The sequence below is a fragment of the Drosophila nasuta genome, unplaced genomic scaffold (assembly GCF_023558535.2).
Source record: "Drosophila nasuta strain 15112-1781.00 unplaced genomic scaffold, ASM2355853v1 ctg18_pilon, whole genome shotgun sequence".
Taxonomy (NCBI): domain Eukaryota; kingdom Metazoa; phylum Arthropoda; class Insecta; order Diptera; family Drosophilidae; genus Drosophila; species Drosophila nasuta.
This window is the reverse complement of record NW_026869412.1, coordinates 263,556-283,333: the sequence shown is the minus strand read 5'-3', so window position 1 is coordinate 283,333 and position 19,778 is coordinate 263,556.

Genomic DNA, 19,778 nt, shown 5'->3' with positions numbered 1-19,778 from the left:
TCACTGTATCGCAACTTTCTTTTTGCAGCTGAAAGACACCAATTGAAGCATGTGCACTTTGGCCCCGAAATCATCAGTGTGTTAACACTGTAGAAGCGAAGCTTAAGCCATGTACGAAGCGATGCGAGCACATAGAGCTAGAGCTGATGGCGACGTCGGACAACGGACATTGGCTTTGGCTCTGGGTCTCTATGCTCTGCCTTGGCTGCAGCGTGGGTCAAACGTGCCGTTGCTGTGTGTGTGTGAGTCGTGGCAGCAGAGCAAACAGCGAGCGGGGGCGTCTCTATTTTTGGCATCGTCCCTCGCCCTCACCACCCGGCAATAGACAATTTGTGGGGCATGCAGCATGGCGGCAGCACGTTCGCAGGCCCTGGCTCTAGCCACGTTCCCTTTCTCTCTCGCTCTCGCTCTCTCTCTCTCTCTCTCTCTCTCTCTCTCTCTCTCTCTCTCTCTCTCTCTCTCTTTATCTCTCTCCCTCTCTCGCATCGCATTCGCTCCCTCACACATTGCTCTGTGTGTGTGTGTGTGTGTGTGTGTGTGTGTGTATGCAAGAAGTTTTCGTGTTATTCGCGCACTGTGTGTGCTCAAGAAAGGCCCCGCTTCAGTCGACGTCTCAGTGGCTGCGGCAGCAGCAGCAGCGGCGGCAGACAAGACAGCTGCCGTCGACAGAGCGGACACACTTCGTCTATGAGTGTGTGTGTAGCGACGAACACGACGGTAAAAGCAAAACAGCTAAAGCGACAACGCTGCGTTGCGACGTCAGCTGCGCAGCACAGCACAAAAGGTCGCCCTTTGAGTGCATTTCCTAAATAACAACAAAAAGAACAGCTACAACAGCAATGCGAGCGCAAAGAAATAATAAAAATACATTTGGTTTTATGGCCGGAGCACTTACCTGACCCCTCTCACTCTCACTCATCCTCTCCTTCTCACTGACACTCACTCGCGCTCACACCGCTTAGTCGAAATCAGTTTTTTTCTATTTTATTTTTGAGCAGAGCTTTTGCTGATATGTATGTATGTATGTATGTGTGATGTATTTTCCAAGCAACAGCTTTTGGCTTGGCAGCACCATTCTAATTTGTCAGCTCTATGGGTCTTTCAAACTTTACTTTCTATGCATATGTACATATATGTATGTATATGTAGATACATACATATGTATGTACTTTCTATGCATATATGTATGTACATACATACATACATATGTACATACATATATTAAAAAAAGAAATCATAAATCAGACATACAGACAAACACATGTCCATACATACATACATACATATTTATTTATATACATAAGCACGCACAGGCATCGATAAGTGTCGTTTTCGGTCGTCGTCGAGCCCGAAGAGCCCGCAACGCTAAAGCGAGGCCCCGTTTCGTGCGCGCTTTGCTATGTAAACACAGCTAAACACGTACTCTGTCTGTGTGTGTGCGTGTGTGAGAGAGTGCGCCCGCCTTCACCCATTAATGAGAATATTGGTTTGCTTTTGGAGAGGGTGGTGGGGGTGGGAAAGGCTGTGTGAGTTATTGGTAGTTCGCCATGTTGTTGCTAGTTTCACACTGCCAATACTTCGGCTATGATATTTCAGAGAATTGGGGTGTGTGTGTGTGTATGCATGTGTGTTGCCGTTTCGTGAATTTTGCCGAGCACAAATCAAGAGCAAGCACCTGCAAGCCGTGCGAGGAACCCTCTACGAAGCAATTCTAGACTACAACTTTTACAACTAACAAAAGCTCTCCCACTCTCCTGTTTGTGTTTGGAGCACATTTTTGTAATTTCATTATTTGCATTATTACTATAAAAGTTGCGCAATTTCGAGATCACTTTTGAAATTCGCAATTTGTCAGTTTCGAAAAAAGGTCCTCGATCCCGACTAAGGAAATTTACAAATATCTATCAAATTACTCATTAAATATGTTAGTTGATTGTACATACATATTTATGTATGTACATATGTGTACAATACATACATACATATATGGTTGAGCTTGCTTGATAAGTCCACAATTCGATCTGACATTACAAAATACGCAATATTACATATTTTCATAATTATCTTTTGCAAGTCGAAAATCTTTTTTACATTTCTTTAAAATATGTTATATGTATGTCTATTTAATGGCACTAGTTAATCATTTTTAATTGTCATAGTGTTCAATAATACAAATTTTTAATTTTGCTTTACTCAATCCAAAAAGTAAGAAAGCTATAGTCATGGTCTGACAACATTCAGATTACCAATGTACGTATAGTTGTATGTATGTAAGTATATATGTATGCCATTCAGCCATTCATTTGTAGATAGCTTATAGATCTATTCATGTGCTCTCTTTGCTCTCTCTTTGTCGCAAAATCGACGCAACATCGGGACGCATCGCGTTATAGCGAATCATCAAACCCAAAAAAATAAAAACACCCCAAAAATTTCGAACGCATAAATATGCGAGTGCGTAAGTATGAATGCGGCGATCAACGGTCGCTTGATTTGGCATTTGAATATCGCGTTCTCACTTGCACTCGTTTGCAAACTTTCATTTATAACATCATAATCCTCATGAACTTGCGAAATCTGTTAAATTATTATAAAAAAAAAACATAAAGTTATATTAAAAATGGCAATATTGACTTTGTTTGTTCGTATTATTAAATTAAAATTAAAGTCGTAAGGATTAGTGATCTAAAACAACTTACGCGCATTTTAACTTCGACAATTTCATTAGAACTTTTTCAAAAGTGAAGACACCTAAAATGTGTGGTTCTTTTCGTTTGCGACTTGCGATGGAGAGGTGGACATGTTTAAGTCAACCCTGCTATTGTGCTGATCAAGAATTTAAGAATTCCTTGCCCTAAGAAAATACGATTGTGGATTTTTATCTTGTAGGTTTCATTGTCATTTTAGGGTTCGAAGTATAACCACCTGCTTTTTTTTTTAGCTCAGCAGCTGTTTTTCCTCGTGTCCTAGAACTAGAATTATATTTCGTAAAGCTTCCTAAGACATATAAATTTACCTTATCTGCATTTTTTAACATTCACTTACTTTTTATATGGCATTGTAAAATAGTTTTGTAGTTAGCTTAATATAATTAGCTTAAATTAATGAACAAAAAACAACTTATATTCGAAACTTAAGTTATCTTATTACATAATTGAAGAAAAAAATTACATAATTGAAAAAAATAATACTAAATTAAATATATATCTAAATACAATATGTATGTATATATAAATAAAAAAATTATAAACAAAACTATTGTATTGTATTTTGAATTTCTCAGAATATTTAAATTAAATGATTAATACTGTTCATAATTGCTGTAAGTTCCATTTAATAAAATAAGTAATAGTTTTTGGTTTTTTTTACCAAACTCATCTCAAAGGATGAAGTGTAACTAAACGTCTACTGAAGTCTCACTTCAAAATGTAACTGGAGTTTTACTAAGAGAGATAAACTAGCACTTAGCACTTTCGTAAATGGGGGAGTTACTCATCTACATATAATATCTTCATTTGTCCAATTGGGAACAAGGGTCACTAAAAGTACATTTTCGTAATTCATGGTATTCAATATTAAAGATAAATTTGATCTTAAAATTATGCTGACCATTTTTCAATTATGCTGACCATGAATATATACTCTATAGAGACGAAGATAACTCCATCGGCATGTTACATAAGTTTTGGATTTGCTCAAACGGAAAACGGGTTATAAAAATTACAAAATGTAGATATCGAAATGTTCGCACATTAAAGCGCAATTATCTATTGGGGCCTCTGAGTAATTCGTGGCGTGATTAAGGTGAGCTTAGTTGGGTGTGGTGAGATGTGCTGTGGTGTGTTGTGCTGTGATGTGGTAAGTCACAAGTCGTGGCACTTTAAACGAACGGCGTAAAGAAGCGTTACACGTTTGTTTTTTTTTTTTTGTCAACAAGTCAGCTTCATTATCACTGTTCGCATCTCTTCTTATCATTTTTATTTTGTTTTTAACATGGTTGTTGTTGCTGCAGCTGCTGCAATTGCAATCTAAATAAATAAACGCGATTAAACGGCGGAGAAAGACGTACCCACAACACACTTTATTTGCTCGATATCCACTTGCCTTCGCTTGCACACAGTAACACACACATGCTCTGTCTCTGTCTCTGTCTCTCTCTCTCTCTCTCTCTCTCTCTCTCTCTCATGAGAGTGCAACTGACCCCTCTGCCCGACACATGAAAAACCGCACATTTGAGCACATGTGGAGCTGCTGCTCTTCTTCTTCTTATTTTGCGCCTCTCGTTGCTGTTATTTTTATAAGCTCATTCTGTTTACAAATAGAAGAAACCAAAAACAATTATTGTCCTTTGATGGCCATGACTGGCGTTGCCACCTGGCATCAAAGTATACCATTGATATTTTCGCTGTTGTGAACATTCGTCTATTGGATTTCGTGTCATCAGCATCTTCTTTCTTTCTAGCTGCGCATGACGTCTGCGACAGCGTTCTTTTTTTTTTTAGAGTTGGCAATAGCTCTACAGTTGCTTGCGCTTCGCTTTTTTATGTGGGGCATGTTGGCATTGTTGCTCATAAAGCGATTATTCTCACTAATTCAAGCTATGTATCTTAAACATCAATGGTAGAAAGCTGAAAACTGATTAAGCCGAGTATTTATTCAAAGGAAGCTAGAAATAATTTTTGAAATACATATGTATGTATGTGCATATATATAAAAGTACATACATATGTACATATGTACATACATAGGTACAACGAATTATTTTCTGCATTATACTTATTTCAGATGAATTATGATGGATTAAGTAGAAAAAATAATAATATACAAAAAATTAGAGGATAAATGAAAAAATACCTTGTATGTTAAAACATTAAACTAAAATCCTGCGTTTAAATAAAGTTAATACCTCTTTTAGTTTGGCCAGTATACTGACTTAAAGTTGTCGGTTGGTGGTGGTTGAAATAAGCTGTGATGCACTGTCTGTATGTACATATGTATGTACATACATACATATGTACATGTGTATGCCTTACATTCCCCCCTTTTTGACCATCAGGAGATCAGCCTTTTTCTTCTAGAAATGTTAGTAGCTCGTTTCCAATTTTTCGTCACTCCCACTTACAAATGCTTATTTGTGTTGGTGTGTGTTGTATGTGTCCGTTGCAGCCAAAATTTTTAGGCTTACAGCCAGAAATGTACATACAAATGTATGTACATATGTATGTACATAACTCGCAAAGTTCTAAATTCATACAGGTGAGTGAAGCAACTGTTGCTGCTGCTGTTGCAACGTAGCGCATGTCAAATGTCAAGCAAGCCGGCGCAGCGAACTTTTGACCCAAACAACAAGCAATAAGAACAATCGAAGAACGATAAAAAGACGCGAAAAAAGAACACATAAAGAGAATCACGAAGACACGAAAAAAACCAAATACCAGCGAACAACGCGCAAAACGTTTAGCGGGCGCTCTATGTGTGTGCATGTGTATGTGTGTGAGTCTGAGTGGGTGGGGTCGAAGCAACCGAGCGTTGACGACGATGTTAAAACACACACACACACCAATACGTAGGCACTTGCATACAGTTAGACTTTGCTATAGTCGAATTGTTGTCGTCATCAAACTTCGTACCGACACGAATAGCAGCGACTGCATCAGCTGCTACTGCCGCTGCTTCTTCTTTCAATTTACTCGTGCACACAGATTGGCTTACTCACCAATACAGAAAGCATGAAAGCGTCGCTGTCGCAGTCGCTGCTGCTGCTGCCACGCAACGCGCTCCATCATTTTGGGCTATGCGTGTATGTATGTGTATGTGTATTTGTATTTGTTGTTGTTGTGTGTAGCTGTGTGTGTTTTTTTCTTCATTGCTTCTGTTGTTGTTTTTTTGTGTCGTTCGTTCGTTCGCTCGTTTGCCGTCGGCAGCCGTCGATGCGCATATTTAAACGTGTTGCATAGTCTCTTGCCAGGCTCTCGTCAGCCGACCCGCGCCAAGCAAAAAGCAGGCAAGGCGAACGTTCGTCGTCGTCGTCGTTGTTGTCGGCCCGTCAGTTCGTCACTCACTCAAGCACGCCGCTAGCTAGACACACACAGAGCCACAGACACCGACACTCACACACACGCATATACATACATATATACTCACACAGCTACACACAAATTCAATTGGCCTCAATAATGAATTAACGAAAAAAGAAGGCAGCTACAACAACAACCACAGTGGCCGCAGAAACAACGTAGCGTGCGAAAGAAATAAGAAATGTTTTATGATGGTGGAAAGGGCAATTGGTGGGAGGGGGACCTTGGCAAAGTCGAAACATGCTGGCAGAGAGAGAGAGATAGCAAGAGCGAGAGAGAGCGCGCTAGCGAGAGATAAGCCAGTTGTGTAAAGTTGTGTTGTTACTTTTTACATGCAGTATAGAAAAGGCATTTTTGTGATTAAACGAATTTCTTAATATTTTTGATGTAATTGCTGTTTGCTGTTAGGGGATTTTGGTGTTATATTATGTACTGGTATGACCGTGTGTTTGTGTGTGTGTCGATGTCACCGCCATCGCCGTCGGCGCCTCTGCTGAAAAACTTGTTGTGCCCGCTGCTGCCGCTGCCGCATCGAAACGGGGCCTGCCACATCGACTGCGAGTCTTTGGGCTCTGTTGACTCTCGAGATTAAAGAGCAGGCAGCGGCAAAGCGGCAGCATGAGTAAGCGAGCGCGTTGCGCAAGGCCGCCCATTGTACTGGGCTGCTAACGAGCGACAGAGACAGCGATGAAGCTAGAGAGGAGAGGAGAGCAGAGCGTAGCAGCGAAAAATATAGCACGCATACATACATACATATGAAGTTATACATACATACATATGTACATACATATGCATGTGTAAATATGTACATGTGTAGTTAAAAACGCTTATGTGCTTGACAACATTTCTGAATATTTACAAAAATTTGACAACGACATACATATATACATACATATGTATGTAAACATATTCATACATACATTCATAGGTATGTACATATGTATGTATGTACATACATACATACACATGTATGCACGTATTTAGTTATTTACAATATTCTAACCTTAATAGCTACACTTTAAGAACCACCCGCTTTTCTTCCTCTCTCTCTCTCTCTCTTTCACTCTTTGCTGGACAATGATTTTTGGTGATTGATATCTTCATTCGCAAAACGAAGATGATGACGACGCTGCAGCGCTGCCGACGCAGCAACTGCGACAGAGCACGAGTCGTTGCCGACGACGCTGCTGCTGCTGCTGGCTCGGGGCCTTGTGGGTGGCTGGCTGCTGCGGGTGATGGCTGTCTGACGGGTAACGTGAGTGATTGCAAGTGCGTTCGTTCGTTTGCTCCTACTCACTCTCTCTCTCTCTCTCTCTATTTCTCGCTCCCTCACTCATACTCCCGCATTCTATTTCACTTTTGCATGCCAGTGTGCGTGAGGTTGGTGTAATTTTAACTCGTTTTTGTTTAATATTTCCATCTCTTCACTTCTTTTCTTTTCATTTCATTTCGTTTCGCTATGTTTCTTTTGCTTTGCTTCATTGCACGCTACTTTACTTGTGCGTTTCGTGTTCTGACTTCATTTTCCTTTTCGTATTTCACATTGTGTCGATGTTGTTTTGTTGCCTAAACAGCGCAAACCCGTTATGAATTTTAGCGACGCTCTCCACCGCTTTGCTTGCCGCTCTCCTTTGACAACGTCATTGTCATCGTCATCGGTATCTTGCTTCTCGTTTATTTGTATCGTTATCAGTGTGCGCTACACACACACACACACACACAATCAAACTGCATATCGATAATGTGATAAGCTTTATACGACAGACAATGAACAAAAAGCTTGTACCTAAAGTTTTGATAAGCCTAGAAAAAGCTTTGGTGTCGCTTCATGTGACATTTTCGTCGTAATCCTAACAAATGCCGACGACCTTGAGGCGCAGCGCATTCGTGTGTCTGGCTGACCGGCGAATTGATTACAGCACCAGCCACAGTCGAGCTGTCTGCAGTGCTGCCGATGCCGATGACGATAGTGTTGTTGTTGCTGCTTGCGCTGGCGTTGGCATTGACTTGAGCTCAATTGTAAATGCATTCAAACATGTGTGTTTGTGTGTGTCAGCACATGCACACTTAGTCACACACAACACACATAAAAAGTCGCATTGCCGATGCTCGCTTAGATTTACAACATGACGTCGCCATAAGCGTCGGCGAAAATTTTCAAGTGCTACTTCTGCTGTTGGCTGCGTTGGTGCCAGCCGCAAAATTTTCCCATGCAGCTATAGGCAATAATTATAACAACAACAAACTCCACGATGTCGAAGCTTCCGCATATTGGAAGTCAAAAGCACAGTTACATACATATGTATAAGCTTGCTATTGTGCAATTGTCAGTGCATGCGTAATGTGTGTGCATGTGTGTGTGTGTTTAAAGCTCTAATCACGCACATGCATGATACTTGTGCTAGAAATTTGATCGTTGACTGCTACCGCCATCTATTGGGCAAAATGAGAGCTGCTGAGTGGGTGGCTGCCCTTGTAAGTGTGAGCACACATATACAAATGTATTCGCACATGAACATATGTACTTGCTTCATTAATGTGTGTGTGTGTGTTTGTGTGTGTGTGCTGGCTACCCAGCAGCAGCAGAAGGCGACTGCGACGAGATTAGCAACAGCAGAAAATTCCACAACAGATGAACGCTGGCAGAGACGCCGGCTCCGGCTCCGGCGCACCCAACACAGCAAACATTGTTCGTTTTCACATATAGTACATATTTGGTGTTTTTGTCGTTCTTTTTACACCCGCTACCCATAGGGTAGAAGGGTTATATAACTTTGTACTTGCAGGAATTGTATGTAACAGGTAGAACGAGACATCTCCGACCCTATAAAGTATACATATATATTCTTGATCAGTGTCAACAGCCGAGACGATCTAGCCATCTCCGTCTGTCCGTCTGTGTGTCTGTCCGTCAGTCCGTATGAGCACTGGATCTCAGAGACTATAAGAGATAGAGCTATAATTTTTCGACAGCATTTGTTATAACAAACATATATGTTTGCACGCAGATTAAGTTTGTTTCAAATTTTTTGCCACGCACCCTTCCGCCCCCGCAAATAAAATAAATCGAATAACATCATAATTTTAAAGCTAGAGTTGCGTATTTACAATAATTAGTATAGTAGTTATGATTCCTGAAAATTTGGTTGCGATCAGATAAAAATTGTTTAAGTTATTAAAGAAATAGTTTTGTATGGGCAAAAACGCCTACTTACTAGGGGTCTCAGTTGCTTTGGCTGCCAATCTGGTATGTACTGCCGTCTATGGTATATTTTGAATGCGGTACTATATCGATATACCAAATAAACCATTTGGTATATATATTTTTTTTTTAGAATTTTTGCAGTATATTCTGTATATTTTGAGAAAAATACCGCAAAATATATTTATTTTATTCAAAATGGGTAGGGATATCTAACAGTCGAGTACACTCGACTGCACCTTTCTTACTTGTTTTTTTTTTAGCTTTTTCTCGTTCCTCTTCTTTTTGCCAATTCATGTTTTTAAATTAGCAGCATGCTGGATAAAAAGAGAACGAAACATCGAAAGAGGCGAGCGAGAAAGAATGTGAGAAGAGCGGTTGAGGTGATGGTTGTTGAGGGGGTAGGGAAAGGGTGTCCGCGGGCACCCAATTGTGTTTTAGTAGCAGACAACATAGCGGTTGTCCACCAGTCACGTCATGTGTAGACACAGGAACTCCCCAATTGTGTTTTGGTAGCAGACAACATACAAGTTGTCTTTCAGTCAGGTCATGTGTAGACACAAGACGAGAATAGACTTTTCCCCTTCGCTTTGCCGTACACGCGGAACTGATTTTCTACAAGACTCAAGTATGTCAAGTATCAAGTCAGCCAAAGGGAAATTTAAATTTCCCTCGGCTGCGCTGGGGGGAATTTGTACTTGACGTGTCTACCAGACAGTCTGGTGTCCAGGTCATGCAGAAAATCTGTGCTTAGATTCTAGTGCGTAGTTCGGAATATGCAAAATAAAAATATATGCAGTAAATAAAATGTTTATTTTAATTCTAATTAAATTTATTAAAACTAATACAATGAGTACTTAAATTTATTTATTATCTAAACAGTTTTACTTATAACTAAATAAGCTTATAACTGAAAAAAAAAATGTATTTATTTCGCCATTTTTCTGTATTCTTCGCCCTGGACAATGCCTTGTAGTATCTATTTATATCATCCCACACAGCTTTCGTAGTCCTCAAAACTGTAAATATAAATACAAATATATTTCTTAATTTAAATCAGATTAGAATAGTAGTTTAAAAATATTAACAACTTACCTCTGATTGTTTTATAAAAGACGCGTAGGAAAAAAATCCCGAGTCTAGGACCAGACTTCTAGCAGGAACTGGTCATTTATACGTGAATACGCGTTGCGCTAAGCAGCAGTCACGTTAGCGGACACTGTCTGGCATGAAAAGTCATCCAGTCACGGGCATGGCATGACACGAAAAGCAATTGGGAAGGCGAAGTGAGGTCAGCCAACAGCAGAGATTTCAAATATTGAAAGTACAGTTGTTGCGAAAATCACAAATCGAAACGAATTGTCGCCATTTTCTGCGATTCTTTTCCTCTTGCCACCCACAAATTTCGAAACGCAAGATGGAGATCGAAAGCCAAGGCGAAAAGTTGCCAAAGGTTCGACAAATATCGGTATATTAATATCTGCATACGTACATACATACATATACATATACATATACATATCTATTTATAGTCTTCAGGCTGTACGGTTTTTTGATCGATTATTGTTTTTTGTTTTTAGAAGTTTTCGTTGTCACTGTTTTTGCTTACTTATTTTGAACTCTTTTTATGTCATGTATGTATGTACATACATACATATATATGTATATAAAAATACGACACATATATACATACACAAGTTCATTTGTATATGTACATATGTATATGTATGTCTGTAAATTTATTTTCGTTGACAAGACACGCGTTATTTATACCCGGTAAACAAAGGGCACCTAAAGAGAAAAATTCAGTTTTCGATCATTAAAGTTTCCCTTCAATGATTTATGAAAACAAAATATTATATATTTTTCGGCTGTAAGGACCAGGACAACATTTAGATATGCGTATGTATGACTATATGAACAATCCATTTTCTCTACGTCATAACATGGACGCCCTTTATTCCTCTTCGAATTAATATTTTGTCCATATTCAATATTATGAATATTCGTATTTTTTTTATATACATATATTTTATTTTATATTATTTAATTTTGTGGCGATATCTGAGCGCAGCACACAGTTAATTGCAGTTTTCTGACTTGCTTTTTTTTGTTGCTGTTTTTGCTGGTGTTATTATTATTGCTGTTGCTGTTTGGCGTGATTCATCAAATATGAATTTACATGCATATTTCATATATACATATGTATGTACATATGCATGAAGTCAGATACCTGTGATGACAATTGCAACCTTAAGTCGAATCGTTGTTGAAGATTTTGGCCTGTAAATAAAACGTTTTCAGATATGCACATACATATGTATGTATGTACATATAATTTTTTTCATATGCAAATAATTCAAAACGGTGGAAACTAATTTGAATATTGCCTTTGCAAACTTGCAATAAGAATATTAAAAATGCAATACTCAAGTGGGAGAATACCTGTGCTCATTAGTTTGTTATCATAACAATCAAGAGTTTTTACTAAAAAATTTTGTTTACTAAAAATTACATTATTATACCTGGGGTATTATAACTTTGTGCCGGCAGGAAATGTATGTAACAGATAGAACGAGGCATCTCCGACCCTATAAAGTATATATATTCTTGATCAGCGTCAGCAGCCGAGACGATCTAGCCATGTCCGTCTGTGTGTCTGTCCGTCCGTCCGTATGAAACACTGGATCTCAGAGACTATACGAGATAGAGCTATAGCGTAATTTTAAACTTTGGTGTATACAATAATAACTATAGTAGTTATGATTTCTGAGAATTTGATTGCGATCAGATAAAAATTGTGGAAGTTATTAAAGAAAAAATATGGGCAAAAACGGATACTTACTAGGGGTCTCAGTTGCTTTGGCTGACAATCTGGTATATTGTGCCGTCTATGGTATATTTTAAATGTGGTACCATATCGATATATCAAATATACCGTTTGGTATATTTGTATTTTTTTGGTATATTATATTTTGAAAAAATTCCGCAATATTTTGCTTTTATTCAAAATGGGTAGCGGGTATCTCACAGTCCAGCACACTCGACTGTAGCTTTCTAACTTGTTTAGCTTAGCTGAGACCCGTATATCATATTAACTCAATAATTTATAAAGCACTACAAGATTGAAAGAGAGTGAGAGTAAATAGGGAGTACAGCTTACTCATAAAAATTTCTCTATACACTTTACACTGCTTTGCACCCCCTAGTTAGGGTCAAGGGAACCAACCGAACATCTCCCTCTCCCCCTTTGGCTATCGAATAATCGACATGTGGTTCCCACAGTTGTTGCAAAGTCTGAATCATGAGCATATGTATATGTAGAAATCAAACCATAAAAAGAAAATTGGTTTTTCATATGGATTTTCTACTTGTCTTTCGTTTTGCGCCTTTCTTTAGCCGCATTTCACACAGCGGGAAAGAAATATAGATGGGGAGATAGGCAGAAAGAAAGAGAGAGAAAGAGATAGAGATAGAGAGAGCTGTTAGGTGTATTTAAATACATATATGTATGTATATGTTTGTGTGTGTGGCGCGATTATTCAAACATTGTTGAAGTAAATAAATACAAACACACACACACACTTGAACACATTTATAATTTATTTATTTTGCAGCGCGAAAGAAAAGACAAGAAAACGCGAAGTGCAACAATGAAAATCCAAATAGACGACGACGAAAGAATGAAGAATAATACAATGAACACCAGTGCTTAAAAGGGACAGCAAAAGAGATAGAGAGAGTGAGTGTGAGAAAGGGGTGGGGGAAATGGCGTAAGACAGTGTGGGGAAGGGGAGCGTCCAAGCGTTGCCACTTTTTTGGTAAATTGCCCAACAAAAACATAAAGTACAAAAAAAGTCCGTTGAACCGGAACTAAGACGCGGCGTTGGCATTGACAAGGGATGCGAAAGAGCGAGCAAATGAAAGATATAGAGCGAGAGAGTGAGAAAGGTCTCTGGACTGGCAAGAACATTTTGTGTATGCCTCGACACTTGTTGGCAAACCCCCTCCACTGCTCCTTCACCGCCACTTCACCTCTACCCTCACCATACCAACATCAGCACACGACCCAAGCTCAGACATCCATCACTCACACCTCCCAATCTGGAATCCCCGCCTCTTCATTATATACCAGATACAATCGATGCTGGCGACCGCAAGAAATGTATCTCATAAATATGTACATACCTATATACATTCAAATGTATGTGTACATTCGAAAGCGGGCAAAAAATGGAAATGGAAATACAATATTATCGAAACTAAATAATGTCATAATTAAGTTTGTAATGCATTCAAATAGATATAAATACATATGTGTACATTTTTGCAGTATTCATCTAAATAGTAATTTTTTTTTTGTGTTTAAATTAAGTTTCACATACGCAATTTTTAAAGACAAACAAATTTTTCTTATTTTTCAATTTTCAACTATAAAAATTCAAAGATTTTGTAACTAAAATGAATAAACGAAAAGTACACAAATTAGAAAGCTTCAGTAGAGTCTGCTCGACTGTGAGATACCCACTACCCATTTTCAATTAAACCATATTCAAAAAAATTAATATACCAAAAAAAATATTAAAATACACCAAAGACTAATATTAAACTACACAACTTCATTATGATTAAAAAATGTTCACTTAAAAGGCATTGACCATATATCGCTGAGTTACATACATACATACATACACACATACATATGTATGTATATACATATTTTTCAAGATGAAATCCACAATTCACCCATCCAAAACGAAGGCTTTTATACAAAATGCATTTAACACATAAAAATCATTGTGGAGAATGTCTATTTTAGACATAATTTTGTATAGAGACGGACAAATGTCACTTTCGCGTTCTTGGACACGCCCAACTGAATTAGATTTTTCTTTTTCAATTCAAATTACAAACAACAAGTTTGTATATGGGTAATTCTGGTAAATGTCGCGTGCGACCACCTTTACAGTTAAAAAAAAAACCATAAACTAAAACAATTTTAAAAATAAGTGAAGGTTATTTTTAAAGCTTTGGATTAGCACTATTTTTAGAGCTAAGATTGATTTTAGAAACTTGTTCTGTTTTACGATAAAATACATAAATTCTTCAATTTTTGGTTCTGCGTACGAATTTGTTCATTTTTGCAATTATCAGAAAAGAAAATTCCAAAACCATTCTTAGCACTAATTAAAGTACTAATCTAGAGTTTTAAGAGTAACCTTTTCTTATTTTTAAAATTGTTTCAGGTTGTGTTTTTTTTTTGTTCACTGAAAAGATTGTCGCACGCGAAATCCGTCAGAGAATTACCCATATACCAATTTTCATTCAGTGACATTCGAGTCGAATTCATCAAAACCGTTCTCATTTGATTAAACTTATTTAAGATACACTGTATTGATAAAAATTGGATATTGTCCCATCATCGTAAAATTTCTAGTGTCCTTAAAATTGCAATTAACTCTATTCCTAAATATGACTAGTCCTTAAATATTAATTAATAGCTAGCCTATTTAAGTTCCATACATTCAAATATTTCTAAAGACACTCGATGGGCATAGCTAATATAAAATCGATTACAATTTTGAATAACCAAATATCTAGCTTAAAATAATATGTGTTAATGTGATGTTTATGTTTGCAAAAATAACAAGTACGAAAGCTACAGTCGAGTGTACTCGACTGTTAGATATCCCTACCCATTTTGAATAAAATAAATATATTTTGCGGTATTTTTCTCAAAATATACAGAATATACTGCAAAAATTCTAAAAAAAAATATATATACCAAATGGTTTATTTGGTATATCGATATAGTACCACATTCAAAATATACCATAGACGGCACAATATACCAGATTGTAAGCCAAAGCAACTGAGACCCCTAGTAAGTAGGCGTTTTTGCCCATGGGCAATTCCTGAAAATGGTAAACCACGACCGAAAAAAAAAATCTTCACATTCATCGTATTTTTATACCCGCTACCCATAGGGTAGAAGGGTATTATAACTTTGTGCCGGCAGGAAATGTATGTAACAGGTAGAAGGAGGCATCTCCGACCCTATAAAGTATATATATTCTTGATCAGCGTCAACAGCCGAGACGATATAGCCATGTCCGTCTGTCCGTCTGTGTGTCTGTCCGTCTGTCCGTATGAAACACTGGATCTCAGAGACTATAAGAGATAGAGCTATAATTTTTTTTCGACAGCATTTGTTATGTTTGCACGCAGATCAAGTTTGTTTCAAATTTTTGCCACGCCCACTTCCGCCCCCGCAAATCAAAAAAATCGAATGACAAGCGTAATTTTAAAGCTAGAGTTCCGAATTTTGGTATATACAATAATAACTATAGTAGTTATGATTCCTGAAAATTTGGTTGCAATCAGATAAGAAATACTTTTGTATGGGCAAAAGCGCCTACTTACTAGGGGTCTGAGTTGCTTTGGCTGACAATCTGGTATATTGTGCCGTCTATGGTATATTTTGAATGCGGTACTATGTCGATATACCAAATATACCATTCGGTATATTTTTAGTATTTTTGCAGTATTTTCGGTATATTTTGAGAAAATACCGCAAAATATATTTCTTTTATTCCAAATGGGTAGCGGGTATCTCACAGTCGAGTACACTCGACTGTAGCTTTCTTACTTGTTTTGTATAATGTCATAAAGAAATATCAAAATTTTCACAATATAATGAATCCGTAGCATATCTCCGTTGTTTTTATAACAAAAATTTGCCTGCAAACTGAAAAAATTTAATTTTTTCACATTTTGCATTTTTTTGATTAATTATTTCACAAGGAAAACATAATATATGTTTGCATTTTTTCTACCAAATCTCTTAATAGCAATCCAATAAGATAAAAATGCAAAGTAAGCGAAAAAATGTTCAATTAATTGTTAATTTTTATTTTGCTTCTTATCTATGTTCAAATCGTACGTTCGCGACCGAAAACATTATTTTATTGTAATTGCTTCGCATTAGGTGCAAGCAGGTGGATGAAACTTCGCGTGTTAAGTTATTTTTGTATATATATTTTAAATATAAAAAATCGTTGGGTTACTCTAACCAATCTTTTTTTATTGATTGTCAAAGTAGCGTACGTTCGCGACCTTACCTATAAGCATATGTCGATTTTTACTAGTGTCGCATGGATTTAAAAAAAAAAATTTTTTTTGTTTTTGTTTTTGAAAAAACTATGTCGTTTGCAGTTACTTATCACTTGTTAGGTATTACTTATTACATATTTTTCTTGCTATTAATAAATTTCAGTACATATTTCATATATAATAACACATGGGCTGAAAAGTCCCGGGCCTGACAAAGAAAACTTGCTTTTTTTGGATAAAAATTGGCGTTACTCATCAACTTAATCTTTATCAAGAGCATCGCAATCATTCCAGAGCCGCTGCAACATTTCAATATAAATTTTTTAGAACGATTTATTTTTTGCCTCAAAATAGGCTTCAATTTCAGTGATAACCGTGTGAAATTTTTTATCGGCGAGCATTTTCCCAGGACTGCTAACCTCCAGAAGTCGCTGGGAGCCTAATCTGGCGAATTAGTGGATGTGGGAGCAATTCGAAATTAAATTCATGTAGTTTTGTCACTGTCATTGAATCATGAACACATTCTTGTTGTTGGTCAAAAGTGAGCAAACGCGGCAGCCATTTTGAAGAGATTTTCTCATAGTCAAATGCTCATGCAATATTAAGCCAACATGTTCTTTTGATATCTTTACGATGTTAGCTAACTCACGCAAATTTAATTTTCGATCATTCAAAACGATTTTGTGGATTTTTTTGATGTTTTCTGGTGTGACCTCCCCATTTGGACGTCCACTGGGTTCTGCATCATCGGTGTCTCTACGACCATGTTTGAAGTCAGCAAACCAACGTTTTGTTGTTGTTTCTAATGGAGAGGAGTCCCCATAACACTTTTCAAGCCAAAGCTTTGCTTGAACGGTATTTTTTCCCATCAAGAAGCATTGTAAGATTAGAAGACGAAATTGCATTTGATCCATTGTTGTGAAAATAGAAAAAGTAGTGACACTTTTGGCTCAATAACTTACAAACTAATGAATAGAATATCATGAAATTTTAGCAGTTGTCTTCGGAAGGATTGTATTAACTGAAAAAAAGGTGACTGCAATAAAACTAGCACAATCTATGTGTAAGGCCCGGGACTTTTCAGACTGTTATTAGACACATTAAATTGAGTTAAATCCGTTTGTTTTTATGAAATATGAAGTTATTAATCAAAAAAGTTGTGGTATTAATAAAAATTTAATAAATAATACAACATGGAAAAATCGTATGTTCGCGACCCGTACATTCGCGACCGGAACTTAATTAAATTAAAAAGAAATAAATGGAGATATTTTCTTGGGAATAGACTTAATAGAAAGCTATATGAAACTATATTAAAAGTAAAGTTATTTCTTTAAAATATTCCGTCTCAATTCGCAGAGTTTTGCATTTTACTGTATTAAGCCAAAGTCGACTTCCATTTTGCGTACGTTCGCAACCGCATGTTTTTTGAAAATATTATGAAAATTAAAAATCGATAAGCCCCATAATTTACACTTACCAAAGAGCTAAACAAATGCTATCGAAGAGTAAAAAAAAAGTTTCAGGAAACGTTTGTTTTCGATTTTATTTTTTAATTTATCTCGTACGAACGTACGTTCGCGACCCGGGGAAATGCCCCCATACAAAACTATTTCTTTAATAACTTAAACAATTTTTATCTGATCGCAACCAAATTTTCAGAAATCATAGCGACTATACTAATTATTGTAAATAGCTTTAAAATTACGACGAAAATTATTCGATTTTTTTTATTTGCGTGGGCGGAAGGAGGCGTGGCAAAAAATTTGAAACAAACTTGATCTGCGTGCAAACATAACAAATGCTGTCGAAAAATTATAGCTCTATCTCTTATAGTCTCTGAGATGTTCATACGGACTGACGGACAGACACATAGACGGACATGGCTAGATCATCTCGGCTGTTGACACTGATCAAGAATATATATACATACTTTATAGGGTCGGAGATGCCTCGTTCTACCTGTTACATACATTTCCTGCCGGCACAAAATAGCTGGTATAAAAATTGAAATTGGAACCATGTGTAAAGAATGTGGTTTAAAATAATTTATTAAATTAATACAGATTAAATTTGAGTTCTGAATTTTCTGTAAAACTCATACATAAAGCAAATTTTTGTTTTTCATTAAATGATCGCAAAGTTGCACAAACCAAATTTTAATCAAATTTGGAGAGGTGAAGAAACTGGTGTTTGCTTAATTAAATAAATTCTTTTCAGGAGTCTTCGTTAATTGTTGAGCTCACCTCGTTTATATATAAGTATATAAGCTTGTGCATATCTGAGCTATTATGTACATGTTGTATGTAGTAGATAAACGCTTATATACAAGAAACTTTACGTGCCCTCTATAGTCTGCAATGATCTCTCTGCGGCTACGATGGCAGAAGCAGCAGCAGAAACAACAACAGCTCAAAGTCTTCTTAATGGGAAAAAAGGTCAAAGTATCTATCAAACATACAAAACTCTCTCGTACACACACACACTAACACACACATCTACAGTTGCATATACGCAGCTGGGAGCGAATTCGCAGCAGCAACTACAAAAACTTAAAGTCCCAGCTGGCTTCACGTACACTGGTACATAAAATATGTACATATTTGGATGTACATATATATGTATGAGTGCATATACGTATAGCGAGAGGAGAGTTCGTAAGAGTGAGAAAGAGTAAGCGAGAGCGCGAGAGTGAGTAGGAGAGTTAATAAGAAGAGAAGCGAAGGGAGCACATAACAGATACATACACAAAAGGTACCAACCCATACACAAATACAAACACTCACGTGCATAGATAAGTATGTATGTATGTATGCAAGTGTGTGTATGTGTGTGTGAGTTTGTGTGGGCATGGACAATATATTTTATGCCATCGGTAGTGCTGCGGCCACCAAACTGAGGGCCACAACAGCAACATCAAAAAGCGGGAACAGCAACGGCAACAGCAGTAGCAATAACACTACCGCCACCACCGCTACCTCCACAACCAACAACAATAACAACAGTATGAAGATGCAGAAGAAAAACAGCAACGTAATGCAGCGAAGGTCGCCGTCGTCGTTGTTTGCGCCGACTGCGACAGCGGCAGAGGGAACGGAGCATTCCACATAGAAAATCGAGAAAACTGCATTACATTTTCGTATGTTTTGTTTGTATGCATGGAGCTTTGTGGACCTCCACATACACATATGTATGTATGTATGAATGAATGTATGTGCATGCGTGAGTGTGTAGGCAAGTGTGAATGTGTGTTTGTATGCTTGTATACTTACATGCATATGTGTGTATGTACATATGTATGTATGCTGGTTGTTCGGATACGGGTTTTGTATTGTTTGATATCCGTTCACTCGTTCGAAAAAGCTTTAATATATATGTACATATGT